Here is a 9335-nt window from a genome sequence, read left to right on the forward strand (position 1 = left end):
TATAGACACAGCTAAACACATATACACACAAACTACACATATATCTATAGACTTCTAAGAGTATTAACGATATCATGTGGTGGGAAAGGGCCCCACCGTACCCCTGAATAAACATATATATCATCAAAAGGGATCTGTACCCAAAGTATAGGCGGGACAATGGAGCACTTAAAGATAGCTAAATAGAAGTCCTAAGCTTGAAGATTACCAAAGCGAATATTTGCACCTGCAGGCATGAAACGCAGCTCCACCCCCTCTCTCTCTAAGATAGGGGGTAAGTACAAAATGCGTACTGAAAAGATAAAGCATAAAATACCATAAGAAAATATCATAACTGAAGTAGAGATTCTAGGAGACAGGTATGAAAATCAAGAAGTCACTGTACCTGCATCTTATGAAAAGAAAGAATGCATACCATTATCATATACTGTACCCGGTTCATTATGGGACTCGGTGCCATAATCGTATCATCATATACATATATCGTACCCGACCCTTTAGTAAGAGACTCAGTGAATAAAGTTGTATGCACGTATACTGTACCCGACCCATCGTGGGACTCAGTGAATGATATAGTAAAACTATGCATGATAATATACCCGTCCTGGGACTCATGAAAGATATACTAACAATATGCACGAGCAAATTAGTGAGTAACCATATGCATTTAAATCATTATTTGAGACTTAATAGATAAGTAGACTAATTAATACTCGAGTATCAGGGAGATAGTCATGTTCAGTACTCTTTGAGTGTAATTATGAACTATATTAAATAAAGCCTCGGGGATCATAGATAAGTATCAAGATAATGTGAAACAACTTGTGAAAGTTAAGGACATTAATCATTATAGGGTCTTTGAGAATAGACACTTTCACATACCAACTACTGTCCAATGTATAGAAGACTCAAAGGCAGTAGCTCAACTACATTAAGAGTTTTAACATCTAGAAGTAAATAAGAATCATGAATCATACTCGAAACCTATGAATGAAATTACCCCAAAGCTCATATCATATATCTCTTATATCTAAGACATGCCAAAAGAAATAAGGGATAGCTTTACATACCTTTGGCGTTTATTCGCAACACAGCATATATACGTTGACCAAAGTCTCAACCTATATTAACATGTCAAGAACTATGGTTAAGCTATAGGGAGATTCAAAGCGTATCCCAATGTTAGTAATTCCTTTCTAGAGGATTTAGACAATGGTTACCTTACAATAAAACCAATTACATGATAGTCAAGACAACACCAATAACTATACATTTAAGTCTTATACCAAATCTATTCAAGATAGATTTGAGAACACTCCAAACAGCCCATAAAACATTCCAAATAGCCCCTATCTAACAACGTAAAAATATGCCCGATAATCTCACGAACACAGACGAATATGCCAAACGTACCATCTAAGTTCATTATACATTAACAACAATCCAACGTTAACAACATCACCCTCTTATATGTAAGAATACATTAACATCATATTAACTTCGACAACAGCCCACAAAACAATTACAACTTTAACTTTAACTATTTAATTTCTTCATTCTCATCACATATTCCATGACAACAACAACCAAAATATTAAGTCAAATCAGTACACCAATTTCAAATAAATTAGCCCCCTTACATGGCCTAAGAACATCTCAATACCAATATACATAATTCCATAGATATAATTCACTTTTACCAAATTGCAATAAGTCTAAATATCTACTAAAAGATGTAGAAATTGATCAAACCTATCACGACCCAACCCCGTAGGCCGCGACTAGGATCAAACCTGGACCTCTATTTATATATCAATCAGTTGTGGTCAAGTCAAACTATAGATATGAAATGCATATAAATCAAGTATAGTCAAATCGGACTACAAACAGCACAACACCATGCATCAAAGCCCTATTGGGCGATAACATATTTATAAACCTGTAACCTCTTTCATTTGTATCACCTCATGAAAGGGAACGCAAACCGACAAGGCTGCCATAAAATAATAACATATCTCATATATCATGTAGACCCAGCTGAATCAAACTAACATACACAACCCACATATACATATTTGCAGACCTCTAAAATATTCACGACAACATATGGAAGGACAGGGCCCCCGCCATACCCCTAAATAGAAAAAACAATTTTATGCATCAGTGGTCAGTACCAAAAACCCAAGCTCCGATACAATAGAGACTCTTCTAGCTGAGTTGAGCGGAATCCTAAGCTGATGGACTCCCAAAACTTTAGCTGTACTTGCAGGCATAAAACGCAGCCCTCCGTAAGGAAGGGGGTCAGTACGACATATGTACTGAGTATGTAAAACATAACATAGCACAACTAGAACCATATCTGAAATAGAGAACCGGGGGATAAAATATCAAATCAGAAACATGTACCTATACTCTGTGAATTATAAAATCATGCATGTTCAAATTACACCATATAGCCGGCCTTACCAGGGATCCGGTGAATACATCTGTAAAACCATCATAGGCCCCATGCCATCACCACCTTATTACAACACATCATCATATATATAAATACGTAACCTAGACCTCTGGTGAGGGGCGGTGGACAATGCAGTGAATTTCACGAATCTGATAACTGGCACGGGACTCAGTGAAGAAGTGTTACAGTATACACGAATAGATTAGTGAGTAAATATATGCAGTTTAAATCATATTAGAGACTCGACAAAATAATAACGTTAAGCTTTTGCCTGAGGACCCGAGTAGTGGTGTAGTCATCTCGAGTGTCCTCTAAATACCATTATGGGCTGTCTCAATTATAATCTCGGGGACCCTAGACATGTATTAACATAGGGCCAAATCATTTATGGAATCAAAACACTTGGTGTCATATAGTCTTTAAGACTTGGAGCCTGTACATTCATTATCTCCTTAATACATAGAAGTTTCCAAGAAACTAGTTCAACTATGACAAGAGTTCGATATTCAAAAGTAAATAGGAGATGTTTACGAATGGAGTTACCCCAGAGCTTGTATCATATTTCACTTACAACTAAGACATGCTAGAAAATAAAGAGAGTAAGCTCTACATAGTCTGTACCTCCCTTCATGTGATCATTCTGTACATATTTCATATCCGGCCCATCTTGAGGCTCGGTGAACAACTATGGCATCATAGTCTCATTTTCATACCAAGTACATATCAAGAGAATGGAGAAATAGTTTTCCATACACTACTTTTTGACACGTAGAACCTTAATAGGCAATACTCAATTCTTACAGAAGTTCCAATACTAAGCAGTGGATAGGGGTTATGAGGCATACTTGGAGTTCTGGGAATGAAATTATCCCTTTATTTCACATACCATTTACTTAAGGCTAAGACATGCCAAAAGAGAAGAAAGACAGCTTTACATATTTATTCCAAAAACATGCCAAGAGAAAGATTCACATACCTCGTACGGGTTACTCTTTGCCACGTTCACCTCATCGTCCTTTAAACCTATTCAACACGGAAGTAATACGAATATCAACCACTCTTAACTTTCAAGAACCTTAATTTACACCCTAGTATTCATGGAACCTATTTCCTTGTTCGTTTCCTCGACTAGTTCTTTAATTAGTTAGAGCGTTAACAAAAATTAGGCAGCACCTCCCCTATAATGTGCCTATCCGAATTTCCAATTTCACTCCAAATACCTAAATCCAACCAACAACAACAACCTGAAGCATATGTTTAAGAAATTCACATAAAAAATATACAACATAAACTCCAAACGACTCGCTCGAAACTACGATATTAAAATAAGGTTTTTAGTTTCCGTTTTGCAAAACCTTTAACCGTACGAAGCGGGGGGTTGTGTGGATTCACCCATCAGATACCCCACCTCCTTTAGGAAACTTTTAGGACCTGTATCACACCACCACACGACCAGCATCATCCCCCACACGTACAATGCCTCATTTCGACTACAATTTAACTATAACAATTCCAATTTAGTTTATTTCGAACGTCGAACATTTCCACAATTTTTATTAAACTTCCAGCAGACTATAAGGTGTGTAATACACCCTATAAAACACCATAAACTTCAAATTAGAATATAAGACCTTACCCTACCCGAAATCGTCAAAACTCACCAAAATTGCGCCTCAGAACTTCTCTAGTGCGATTTAAACGCCGTGGATGCTTGCTGTCCATTTTGTGCTGAACCAAGCCATGATTTTATACTACTAATACCTCCATATCATCGTGGTATACTCTAGATAATTAATTTACAAAATGAAATCGGGACTTACCTTATTTTTCTCTCAAGCCATCACGTTTTTCTCTCTACAATTAGGGTTTGTTTTCTTGATCTTTGGCTGCGTTTTAAGTGTAGGAACTGCTTTATAAGTTTCATATACACATATATGGGTTGTCCCAAGAGGTGACATATGTCATCCCCTAAAGGGGACACGTGTCCAGCCCCTATTGGGCCACCATGTCCATGCAAGCAAGGTGGGGCTGCCACGTGGTAGTGGGGTCCACCTCCTCCAAGATGATGGGTCACCTACTTGACCTCAAGAAAGTGGGTCACCTACTTGCTTGAGGTGCTGCCATGTATCACGCCTTCATTGTCTGCCACGTGTCATCTTCTCCTCCTCCTCGTGGGTTCGTAATCTCGTCTTATTTTAAGAGCCCGTGTAATCCTTACCACGTAAGCCATGTATGTCCTCAAGTAGCTCAAGTATGTAAGACTTCTAAGTTAGTATCTTCCATAGGTAAATCAAGTCCTACGACTCATTACTTGGCCTCTAATTCCTTCCGGATTCTTATGTCTCTATTTCCAACCTTCTCTACTACGGTGTATCACATTCTCCCCTCCTTAGAGTTGTTTGATAGTGTCTGGATAGTAGGGGTCTCATTGCCACTTTCAAGAAGACTAGGAATACGTTTCAACATTTAAAAGTGCGGGGTGTAACATCTTTCCCCCCTTTAGAACATTCGTCTTCGAATGTTAAATAATACTTCCCTTAGAACTTTATACAGAGTATAGGGAGATTCTTTGCTATTTCCATAACACATACTCCCATCTAAGTACTTAATATACGAGTTTTAGGAGTTGGGGTTACCTATAGACATCGGGAATAGGTGCTAATACTTATGTTTCATGTTCTCTTCAACTTCCCAAGTCATCCTCTTTCTGGTTTTTGTTTTGCTACAATACTTTGACGGAAGTCACGTCCTTATTCGCAACCTTCTAATTTGCCGTTCTAAGATGGTTATAGGTTGTTCCTTGCAGGATTCAATTTCGTGTACATCATCTATGGGACACACTCTGGGTGGATCACCAGTACATTGTGAAGTATCTATATCAAACGTATTGGGCGTATAGTTTCGTAATCAAGTGGTAAGTTCAACTTACAAGCAACTTTTCCCATCTTACAAGTAACTTGATAAGGTTCGATGTATTTTTGGCTAAGTTTTCTTTTCTCGCCAAATCTTATTACTATCTTCCTCGGTGACCTTGTAACTAACACTTAACCATTAGTGTGAACTCTGACTGTCGATGTTGATTATCTACATATCACTTCGGCCGACTCTAAGCTACTAACCAATAGCTTGCCCAATCATGTCAGGGCCTTTTAGTCTTTTCCCCAATAGGGGGACTTGCACACTCTACCATACAATGTCTTGTACAGGGCCATCTAGATACTGGAATGGTAGCCATTCTTGTAGGCAAACTCAATAAGTGGTGGACGATCGTCCCAGTTACTCTTAAAGCTAACCATATAAGCTCGCAATATATCTTCTAGCATTTGATAGTATGCTCAGTCTGTTCAGTAGCTCAAGGGAAAAATGTGATACGAAGACCTGTTTGTGCTTCTAATATCTTCTTGGACTGATCTCCAAACATTAATTATAATTGAAGTCCCTCTATCTAAGATAATAACTGGGGAAACCTCCTGAAGTCTTACTACCTCCTTGACCTATTACTTCACCTAGTTTCAGCTGCATAGGTGGTCTTGATTAAAAGCAAATAGGCTGATTCATTAGCCTACTCACAATAACCCGTATAGTACCCTACTCTCGCAGAGTATAAAGTAGGTCCATAATGATGTTGATAATTTGGGAATCCTTAGCCTCGTATAGTCCTTCTTGACTCTTTTCAAAACTTTAACTAGCACCCTACCCTGTTGGGTTTTTTTTTCTCTAGCCCCTTAGAGTTGGCTGCCAAGTGGTGTGGAAATTCCATTGCCCAGTGGCCCTTATAGCCATTCCATGGTTTGCCTACCCTTAATTGGTACTATGTTGAAGAACTGCGGCATTCAAGTGCGCCGTAAGTTAGCAATTAGCTAATCCTTATTGTCTTGCTTAAGTCCTTTTTACAATACCCTCAACGTAACTTATAGTACTCCAGGTACATTATCTAATTTCATTTCTCCGTCGCTAGTTCAGATTCTTCCATCTCGCGCAATCATACCAGCACTAATGCTCTAAGTTCCACCAGAATTTAGAAGTTAAGCGTGCTTGAGCGAGAGTAATACTGGGATGGGTGACCTTCTTAGGAAGTCCTCGTGTCGCGCTTCATTGTAATCCTTACAATAACGTACGGGGCACTCAACTTAACCCATGATTTACCTAAGCGTCGTCTCACTAGTCTTCATGTTTTTCCTTGCCCTTTCCTTTGTTATCTTGCAACCAGTATAGGGGTAGATCTTTGGTCCAACCGTGGTCATGTTATACTTTGTCCGTAGGACTAATTCTATTCCTATAGTTCTGCTTAACTTATCCTCGTATCTCTCGGTAGGGTATTCAAAATATCATAACGGTATTGTCATTATTGAGCCCCTACATCTTTTATCCTATAATTACTCACTTAACCTGATATTTATATATCTATATTCGTAGGTTGTACGACCATTCTGATGCAACCTGTAGGAGGTAGACGTAGTCCTTCCGTCTCTTGGTTTATTCTACTGTACACATCTTGCTCATATTGAAACTTGCTTGTCCCATCTTGCTATACTTCTGTCTTTTTCCTTATGCACTCTGTCTTTTTCCATATGCACTCTTTGCTCTTCTCATCCCCTATCATAGAAGGTTTCGTGTTCCCTTTTTCCTTGGTTATTTATCTACCGCAACATCATTTACGACCAACTATATGGCCAACATCTTGGATTTTGACCTAGCATGATGTCATTATCCTTTGTAGTGTCTCTTGAGTTATTCGATATCCTTTTATTGCTATACCCTTTTCTTTTCATACGCATTTACCTTCTAGCGTTACATCACTCAAGGTTTTGTTGAAAACTTCTTAACACTATCTTGCATAGAATTCTAACTTCTATCCAATTATTGAGGACTTCCAGATCTTCCGAACTTGGTTCAACAACGGATCTTATTGAAGTTTAAGCATCCATATAAAATATGTTGCCATATCAATTGCCTCAATCTTACCTGTTGCAGTTTTCTCACTTGCTTCCCTCCTTTAGAGGGTACTTATACCTTTATACTCTTATACCTTACTCTATGTCTCTATGCCCAATTTCAAATTCTTCCAGTCTCCTTCCCCAGTTTACTTGGTACTGTATCATGTCCCCATCTTTTCTATATTTTTTTGGCCAACATGATTATCCATGTACGGAACCTTGGCTAAATCACGAGGCGACAGGAGCCTTCCTACAGATAGTGCGACAACTCATCTATTAATTTGTACTTGAGTAATGGGATCCATGGAACAACCCGTCCGAGGCCACATTCTACTTATTTTTATAAAAAATTAATATACAGTTGTAGCTGTTCCAAACTTTCTATTAATTAGGCAACATTTGTATTTCGGTATTCATTGGACAAGGTTCTCTTGGAGTAGTTTCTTTCCCAACCTATATCCTTTGTTTCTTGGGATGAATGGAAGTTGCGCCATTTATTCCTTAAGTTTGTCGTCTTTGTCTCTTAAGAGTTCTGTTATTTTTGGGGTGACGTTATGTACGCGCATTACTCATTTATACCTTATAGCCCTTACCCTTACTGTGTACCCAACACAAGCTTTTAAATTAGTCAACGTATACCAAGTACGCCTTACTAGTGGTCATACTTTATCCTTGTATAATTATATCACACCGTTCAATTCCTACTTACATATCCCCCTTTTAGTTCGTACTCATATTCAGTTCCTAACATCTCTTTGAGGTGCTTCTATTCGAAGCTCTTTCCCCAATTAGTCAGTGGAGGACTTTAAACTATTGTCGTAAACCATTTTCAAACCATTGTTGGAAGAAACTAGAATCTCTTAAACATCACAGTACTTCTTTTAATACTTGACCTACCTTGTCTTCTTTTGAGTTTATCCTCGATTTATGAACAACTTATCTAATTTACAATTAGGAGTTGGGGGCTTGGTAATTTCAAAATGATTGAAGCTCAATTACTAGACATCTTACCCTTCAACCTGAACTTCTGTGTTTTTCTACAGCACAATTATGGCTAGAGATACTATTTTCTAAACTATATTGCTTAGATAGACTTTTGTTTCTCTGAAATAAACTTCCCCAAGTAAAAAGGGTATCCCTTATTGACGACATGAAGAGTACCTCTTACAGCTTTAATTTGGAATAATATGGGTACTCGATATCCATTTCCAAGACATGTTATAAAGCTATGTTTTATTCCCTTTTTCTTGTTTTGGGAAAATTTCGGCAGAGTTTCCTCTACACTTCTTACTAGCCCACAACCTGTACGCAGAAAATACTAATAATGCCTCACAGGGCCAATACATATATATATATTCATATTATATTATATCCATACAGGGCTCTCAATATCATCTCATATCGTAGCCACACAAGGCTTTCAACATCAACAATAATATATAAATACTGGACTTACCTCATATGTCCAATTTCAAACTGCATCTGTTGCATTTTCCAATCTACTTTTCCCTTTAGTTTTCGACTTTACATTTCAATCACATGTAAATACTGTACACAATAGATATCTTTCATGCCTTTACTTTACTTACCTGCGTGTTCGTAACTTTCCATGTCATCAATTACTTCCTTCTATTGGTGTCATCCTTCTATTAAGATCCAAGGTTAGTATAAGGAATTTTCCTATGACTCGAATCTAAAGCACGATCTCAGATGTGAAAGAAAAGTAACATCCTAAATATCCTATAGTTTCATGTTTATGGATGTGGCATGCAACACATCGATAATCAAGACTCTATTAGATACGGTATGCAGACAATCCAAGGACTAACTGCTCTAATACCATTTCTGTCACGACCCAAACCCATAGGCCGCGACTGGGTTCCGACCTGGACCCCTGTATATATATCTATCATCTGTGGTCAAGTCAAACTATAGACATG

At 38.0% G+C, this 9335-nt stretch overlaps 1 pseudogene; it reads left to right on the forward strand.

Moving 5' to 3' along the window:
* Nucleotides 1-6432: 6432 nt before the first annotated feature.
* Nucleotides 6433-6552, forward strand: LOC129875354 (5S ribosomal RNA; annotated as a pseudogene).
* Nucleotides 6553-9335: the final 2783 nt, after the last annotated feature.

The sequence above is a fragment of the Solanum dulcamara genome, chromosome 11 (genome assembly GCF_947179165.1).
Source record: "Solanum dulcamara chromosome 11, daSolDulc1.2, whole genome shotgun sequence".
Lineage (NCBI taxonomy): Eukaryota > Viridiplantae > Streptophyta > Magnoliopsida > Solanales > Solanaceae > Solanum > Solanum dulcamara.